Here is an 8,991-nt window from a genome sequence, read left to right as displayed (position 1 = left end):
GGTTAAAGGGGATTTGTTCATAGGCCAACTATATGTTGATGATATTATCTTTGGCTCTCCTAACATTTCCTTCAATGAAGAATTTGCTGCACTAATGACTGGGAAGTTTGAGATGTCCATGATGGGAGAGTTGAAGTTCTTCCTCGGGTTCGAGATTGCACAAGGTCTAGAAGGGACATTCATCAAACAAGCCAAGTACACTCAAGACATGCTCAAACGGTTTGAGCTCGAAGATGTCAAACCGGTCAAGTTCCCCATGCCAACAAGATGCAAGCTTGATAGTGATCCCAATGGTAAAGTAGTGGATCAAAAGGTATATCGCTCCATGATTGGATCCCTCCTTTACCTTTGTGCATCTAGACCGGATATTATGTTGAGTGTAGGGATATGTGCACGGTTTCAATCCGCACCAAAAGAAAGCCATTACATGGCCGTTAAGCGAATCTTTCGATATTTGGCTCATACCCCAAACTTTGGCCTCTGGTATCCCAAAGGAGCAAACTTCAATCTAGTTGGCTATTCTGACTCAGATTGGGCAGGAGACTGTGTGGAGAGGAAGTCAACGTCTGGAGGATGCCAATTCCTTGGTCGCTCATTGGTAAGTTGGTCGTCTAAGAAGCAGAATTGCGTCTCCTTATCATCCACCGAAGCTGAGTATGTGGCAGCTGCAAGTTGTTGTGCACAATTGCTATGGATGAGGCAAACTTTAAAGGATTACGGTGTCACTTGTGACAAAGTGCCTCTTCTATGTGACAATCAAAGCGCTATCAAGATTTCCCTCAACCCAGTGCAACATAGCAAAACCAAACATATTGATATTCGTCATCACTTCATTCGTGAACATATCAAGCTAGGTGATATTGAGGTTCACTTCATCCACACTGAAGAGCAACTTGCAGATATTTTCACTAAGCCTCTAGATGAAGCAAGGTTCCGGGAGTTAAGGCATGAGCTAAATATCATTGATTCAAGTAATGTGGATTGAAACTAGGCATGTTGCACCTCACTTCGCATTCCATTTTGGTCTAGATGTAGGCATGGACATAGGGGGAGTGTTGTTCTCTCAATGAACTGTCCCTCCCCCCACTATGCATAAATCAATCTAGTCTTTCACTTTAGCCATTGTCAAATGGCACTTGTGCTTCAAAGACGAGCATTGGTCATGAACCCAAGGATAATTCTTCGCGGTGTCATACCATTATCTCAAACATAGGTGGCCTCGGCCACCGCCCCTCCCACCTTTCTTTTGTATAGAAGAAAGGATATACAATGACAAGTCAGTACATTTTTCTAGGTGTTATCTCGTTTTTACTTACTTGTCATTTGCCCAAGTTCTTCTCTTATCCTAGTTTGCGTTGTGACATTTGCAGCAGTACTACCGCCAGGGGTAGCGATACTACCGCCAGGACCTCAGCGGTACTACCGCCAGGACCACAGCGGTACTACTACCAGGACCCCAGCGGTACTACCGCTAGGGATAGCGGTACTACTGCCAGAATTCCCATCTAACACGACCGGCTAGGAAATTTTTAGGGTTGTCTCAAGGGGGAGCGGTACTACCGCCAGGGGGAGCGGTACTACCGCCAGGACCCCAGCGGTACTACCGCTGCATCCAGCGGTACTACCGCCAGTCAGCTGTACTACCGCTAGGTCCTCAGCGGTACTACCGCTGGCCCGTACCTCTTGGGCTATATAAAGGAGGGGGAGCCCGTTTTTGTCAGGCTCTTTCTTCTTTCTCGCGGATCCTCCCTCCCCTAGCCCGAAATCCCCCTGGTTTGATCTCATTTCGTGGAGCTCCTTCTCTCCGTTGGATTGGAAGGGTTGCTCCACCTCTCCTTCCTCCTCCAAGGGCCATGAATCCCGGTAAAGCTCCTCCCCTTCTTCTATTTGGTTGATGTTCTTGTTCTAGGGTTAGGAGCATTTGGGGATTCGATCCATGTCTTTGATCTTGTGCCTTGTTCTTGGATGGCACGAAGGAGATATTTGAGGGGAGTGTAGGTCCTATGAATCATCGTTGATTATTTTGCCATGCCCTAGGATTTACTTGTTTTAGATCTAGCACTTGAACTATGTTTGGATTAGATCTAAAACTTGCTCTCTCTTGCCTAGGCATGTACTTATTTCGGTGATTCCTGTGATCCTCATGTGAGTAGGGCTGGGGTGGAGTTCTTAGTGTTCATATACAGCCCATGGCCCTCGTCAAAATAGTGTAGCCCTATGCATGAGGTCTATTTTTATCTGTCAGATCTGAAAGTCAAACTCCAGCGGTACTACCGCCAGGGGTAGCGGTACTACCGCCAGGACCCCCAGCGGTACTACCGCCAGGGGTAGCAGTACTACCGCCAGGAGGATTCATTGTGCATTCTTTTCATGTGCTTGGCAATGAGTGTTTATTTTTTTCTGATTTTTCTAAGTTCATTGCCTTGACTCTTTTTGTCGCTTCTTTTTGCTGTGTGTTTTGTGTCACAGGTAGGTCTCGCCGTTCGAACCCCCCACGAGAGACGCAGTCAAAGCAGTTTCGCAACCAAGAAGCTCCCGAGGGGTCTGCCACCTCAGGTCTGCAACCCAAAAGGCAGTCCTTCAAGAAGACCGCACACAAGGATAAGGGGATCAATGTCCGAACAATGCCCCCCAAGGACTTTCTGCAGTTTCGCACTCAGAACTATTATCTCAAAGAGAAGGCTGTGATCAAGAATGTTGACCATGTTTGGGCAAAGGATCAGTGCAGGATCTACCGTGATATTGTCGCGCAGTTCAAGAAGAACTATGTCCCCATTCAGTGGATTGACCTAGCTCATCTTCAGCGGAACCTGGACTATTTTGGTGATGCCCTCTCTCTGATTGACAAACTGGGCATCAAGGACATCATCACTTTCAAGACAAATTTTGACCCCACTGCTGTTGCTCAGTTCTATGTCACGGTCCACTTCTCTCCTGATGAAGAGCGCTCTATGGTGTGGATGACAGGGTCTCAGAAGATGACCGGTTCCTGGCGTGAATTCATGCAACTCCTCAAGGTTGACTCCCAAGGAGCTGACACTCCACTTGGGTTGCGTCCTCATGCTGCCGCCCCCACCGATAGGCCCCCCGCAAAGGACATATTGCAGAAACTCTATGTGAGGAAGAGTGTGCTCCCCAAACATCTGGACATCATGCATCGGATCCTTCGCAACACCCTCTTCCCTCGCATTGGTAACTTTGAAGAGGTTCATGGCTCTTTGGCTGAGATGCTGCTGCTTTGTGAGGAGGCTATGACTAAGGAGTCTGCCCCTCTTGATATTTCTGATGTGATGTTCACGGAACTCTGGAACTGCATCATCATGCGTAAGGTTCCCATCTACAGGCCCTATCTGTTCGCTTATATTTGTCAGAAGTGGCAAGAAACTTTTCCAGAGGAGGTGCTCTATGCTCAGTCTGACTACATTGTGCACGACCCAATCAAGCTTCGCGTCAAGGAGAAATGGGCCAACCCATCAACTTCCTCTCATCACATGGATACTGACACAGAGACTGCTGCTGACAGAGGAACCGCCTCTCAATCCCGCCCTTCTGCCATGCCATCTTGGGCCATCAAACTGCACGATAAGATGAAGACTCTATTATGTATGCAGGCTAAGGGTCAGTACCAGACGCACATGGCTCAGAAGGAGAGCCGCCAGAGGCACAAGCGCGTTCTCAGGTCTCTTGATGTGGACATCTCCAGCGGATCAGAGGAAGATATCACTCCATAGGCTACTTGGATGCAGGCTCAAGGTTACTAGTGGTCTGGCGATGAGGAGGAAGAGGAGGAGCAGGATGATCAGGAGGGTACCGACGAGTCTGGCGATGCTGAGGATGAGGAGTAACTACCTGTGGCGTTAGGTGTGCCCCTTTTTGGTATCTTATGCCAAAGGGGGAGAGAGTCCACGAGCTGGATTTGCTTTCATAGTCGAACTTTGTTTTGCTTTCCTTTCTTTCGTGGTTTGCTTCGAACTTGGTTTGCTTCTAGTTTGCTATCGTTTGTGAGACATGAACTTATGTGAGATTTATTTCCATCATATGTTGTGAGTCATATGCCCCGTATTGTCATATATCTCTATCTTTTTGTTCTCATATTATTCTCTGTGCAAATCCGGTATTGTCATCAATCCACCAAAAAGGGGGAGATTGTTGGGGCATAGTTTATGCCTAAGTAATTTGGGTGATTGATGACAGTACCGTAAAGGACTAACCGTGTGTATTAAGGTTTCAGATAACACACGTCAATGGCACAAGACGACTCATCTCCTCATTCATGGAACGGAAGCACGGCGCTCTCTACGATTCTCTTTATTTGAGTCATAGGGAAGTCGTACTATTAAGAGGAGATCCGTAGTGGAAAGGTTTAGGTGGAATCTATCTTTGCACGCGCACACTTCACATATTCTCCCTTACCTTCATTTTCGGAGCGGCCCCCGCCACTGTGTTTCTTTCCTCCTTGCAAATTGGTCCCAGCGGTAGTACCGCTGGAAGGCTAGCGGTAGTACCGCTGCAGCGAGCGGTAGTACCGCTGGCTCGCGGTAGTACCGCCCCTGGTCAGCGGTAGTACCGCTCCAGGAGCTCAGTACCGCCTGCCTAGCGGTAGTTCGTGGACGGACCTTTTTGCGAAGACTTTCTTGGCGGTGGTAGTGCTTTTGCACTACGAGGGTCCCAGCGGTAGTACCGCTGGGGCCAGTGGTAATACCGCTGCATCCAGCGGTAGTACCGCCCCTGGTCAGCGGTAGTACCGCTGGAGTGCTAGCGGTAGTACCGCTGGAGCTCGGGCAGAGAGTGGGAAAACGGTCTGATTTTTTCCCCCACTATATAAAGGGTTCTTCTAGCTGTGGAACCTTATCTCTTACCCTCTCAAGCTCCATTGTTGCTCCCTAAGCTCAAAAGTGCCCGATCTCTCTCCCTAGCCAATCAAACTTGTTGATTCTTTAGGGATTGGTTGAGAAGGCCTAGATCCACACTTCCACCAAGAGAAAAGTTGATTCCCCCACCAATCCCTTGCGGATCTTGTTACTCTTGGGTGTTTGAGCATCCTAGACGGTTGAGGTCACCTCGAAGCCATATTCCATTGTGGTGAAGCTTCGTGGTCTAGTTGGTACCTTGCATCGTGCGAGGGCGTGAGGAGAATACGGTGGCCTTAGTGGCTTTTTGGGGAGCATTGTGCCTCCACACCGCTCCAACGGAGACGTACTTCCTGTCAAAGGGAAGGAACTTCGGTAACACATCCTCATCTCCATCGGTTCCACTTGTGGTTATCTCTATCCTTTACTTTGTATTTGCTTATGCTTGTGACTATATCTTACTTGTCTTAATAGCTCTCGTTGTTAGCTTCTTTAGGGTTCACCTCATTGTCGTATTATTTGTGAACCCGTATGTTGTTTACCTTAACTTGCTAAGATTATTTAAAAAGTGGTCGTTGTCTATTCACCCCCCCCCCCCTCTAGCCAACCATATCGATCCTTTCAATCTTCATGACAGAGAGTCACCTATGTTGTCACTTCCATATACTAGTGGGAAGTTTTCATTATATGACTTGGCTTGTGTATTCCAATGATGGGCTTCCTCAAAATTGCCCTAGGTCTTCGTGAGCAAGCAAGTTGGGTGCACACCCACTAGTTTCTTTTGTGAGCTTTCATACAATTATAAGCTCTAGTGCATCCGTTGCGTGGCAATCCCTACTCACTCACATTGATATCTATTGATGGGCATCTCCATAGCACATTGATACGCCTAGTTGATGTGAGACTATCTCCTCCTTTTTCTCTTCTCCTCAACCACGATATTCTATTCCACCTATAGTGTTATGTCCATGGCTCACGCTCATGTATTGTGTGAAAGTTGAAAAAGTTTGAGAACACTAAAGTATGAAACAATTGCTTGGCTAAAACCGGGGTTGTGCATGATTTAAATACGTTATGTGGGGAAGATGGAGCATAGCCAGACTATAGGATTTTGTAGGGATAACTTTCTTTGGCCATGATATTTTGAAGACATGATTGCTTTGTTAGTATGCTTGAAATATTATTGTCTTTATGTCAAATGATAGACTATTGCTTCGAATCACTCGTGTTTTAGTATTCATGCCATGACTCGATTATATGATCAAGATTATGCTAGGTAGCATTCCACGTCAAAAATTATCTTTTTTATCATTTACCTACTCGAGGGCGAGCAGGAATTAAGCTTGGGGATGCTGATACGTCTCCGTCGTATCTATAATTTTTGATTGTTTCATGCCAATATTCTACAACTTTCTTATACTTTTGTCAACTTTTTATACTATTTTTTGGGACTAACATATTGATCCAGTGCCCAGTGCCAGTTCCTGTTTGTTACATGTTTTTGTTTCGCAGAATATCCATACCAAACGAAGTCCAAACGTAATAAAAACTTACAGGGATTTTTTGGGAATATTTATGATTTTTGGGAAGAAGAATCAACGTGAGGCGATGCACGGAGGGTCCACAAGCCCTGTAACCGCCACCAGGAGGTACGGCGGCGGCTGACAGGCTTGTGGCCACTCCTTAAAGCGGTTGGAGCCCTTCTTTCGCCGCAAGAAATATAATATCTGGAAGAAAATCGTGTTAAAATTTCAGCCCAATCGGAGTTACGAATCTCCGGAAATTTAAGAAACGGTGAAATGCAGAATCTGGGAGCGTAGAAATAGAAGGACACAGAGAGAGATCCAATCTCGGAGGGGCTCTCGCCCCTCCGCCGCCATGGAGACCATGGACAAGAGGGGAACCCTTCTCCCATCTAGGGAGGAGGTCAAGGAAGAAGAAGAAGAAGGAGGGGGCTCTCTCCCCCTCTCTCCCGGCTACCTTTAGCTCCTCGTTGGGTTCGACACTCTTACTTATCGAGAAAGGCTACAATTGATCCCCTATACTTGTGGGTTATCACGCCACAGGAACAATTTCCCGCGCCGTGGTAGTTTCCTGTTCGAGAGGGGGTGTAATTACCTCATCAAGTTCTACTTTCCTCCCAGTTACATCTTTCGAGAGAAACTCTTTCTCTAGAAAGGATCCGTTCTTAGCAACAAAGGTTTTACCTTCGGATCTAAGATAGAAGGTATACCCAATAGTTTCCTTAGGGTATCCTATGAATACGCATTTCTCCGCTTTGGGTTCCATCTTTTCTGGTTGAAGTTTATTCACATAAGCATCACAGCCCCAAACTTTAAGAAACGACAACTTAGGTTTCTTGCCAAACCATAGTTCATACGGTGTCATCTCAACGGATTTAGACGGTGCCCTATTTAAAGTGAATGTTGTAGTTTCTAATGTGTATCCCCAAAATGATAGCGGTAAGTCGGCAAGAGACATCATAGATCGTACCATATCTAATAAAGTGTGATTACGACGTTCAGACACTACGTTGCGTTGCGGTGTGCCAGGCGACATCAGTTGTGAAACGATTCCACACTTCCTTAGGTGTGTGCCAAACTCGTGACTCAAATATTCTCCTCCACGATCAGATCGTAGACACTTAATTTTCCTGTCACGTTGATTCTCGACCTCACTCTGAAATTCCTTGAACTTTTCAAACGTCTCAGATTTGTGCTTCATCAAGTAGATATACACATACCTACTCAAATCATCGGTGAGAGTGAGAACATAACGATAGCAACCGCGAGCTTCAACGTTCATTGGACCACACACATCAGTATGTATTATTTCCAATAAGTCGGTCGCTCTCTCCATTATTCCTGAGAATGGAGTCTTAGTCATCTTTCCCATGAGGCAGGTTCGCATGTGTCAAATGATTCAAAGTCAAGAGACTCTAATAGTCCATCAGTATGGAGCTTCTTCATGCGCTTAACACCGATATGACCAAGGCGGCAGTGCCACAAGTATGTGGGACTATCATTATCAACTTTTCATCTTTTGGTATTCACACTATGAATATGTGTAACATCACAATCGAGATTCATCAAGAATAAACCATTCACCAGCGGAGCATGACCATAAAACATATCACTCATATAAATAGAACAATCATTACTCTCTGACTTAAATGAGTAGCCGTCTCGCATTAAGCAAGACCCTGATACAATATTCATGCTCAAAGCTGGTACTAAATAACAACTATTAAGGTTTAAAACTAATCCCGATGGAAGATGTAGACGTAGCGTGCCGACGGCGATCACATCGACCTTGGAGCCATTCCCAACGTGCATCGTCACCTCGTCCTTGGCCAGTCTCCGCTTATTCTGCAGTTCCTGCTTTGAGTTGCAAATGTGAGCAACAGCACCGGTATCAAATACCCAGGATCTACTATGAGCGCTGGTAAGGTATACATCAATAACATGTATATCACATATACCTTTAACATCGCCGGCCTTCTTGTCCGCTAAATATTTGGGGCAGTTCCGCTTCCAGTGACCTTTTCCCTTGCAATAGAAGCACTCAGTCTCAGGCTTGGGTCCATTCTTTTTCTTCTTCCCGGCATCTGGCTTACCGGGCGCGGCAACGGCTTTGCCGTCTTTCTTGAAGTTCTTCTTACCCTTGCCCTTCTTGAAACTGGTGGTCTTGTTGACCATCAACACTTGATGCCCTTTCTTGATTTCTACTTCTGCAGACTTGGGCATCGAGTACAACTCGGGAATGGTCTTCTCCATCCCTTGCACGTTGTAGTTCAGCACAAAACCTTTGTAGCTTGGTGGGAGACACTGGAGGATTCTGTCAATTATAGCATCATCCGGAAGTTCGACTCCAAGTGAAGTCAGACGACCGTGTAACCCAGACATTTTGAGTATGTGCTCACTGACAGAACTGTTCTCCTCCATCTTACAGCTAAAGAACTTGTCGGAGACTTCATATCTCTCAACACGGGCATGAGCTTGAAAAACTAGTTTCAGCTCTTGGAACATCTCATATGCACCGTGTTGCTCAAAACGCCTTTGGAGCCCCGTTTCCAAACCGTATAACATGCCACACCTAACCAGAGAGTAGTCATCACTCCGTGTTTGCCAGACGTTTAGAA

Source organism: Hordeum vulgare, chromosome 6H (assembly GCF_904849725.1).
Source record: "Hordeum vulgare subsp. vulgare chromosome 6H, MorexV3_pseudomolecules_assembly, whole genome shotgun sequence".
NCBI lineage: Eukaryota > Viridiplantae > Streptophyta > Magnoliopsida > Poales > Poaceae > Hordeum > Hordeum vulgare.
The sequence above is the reverse complement of the archived record's forward strand: the minus strand, read 5'-3'. Positions refer to the sequence as shown.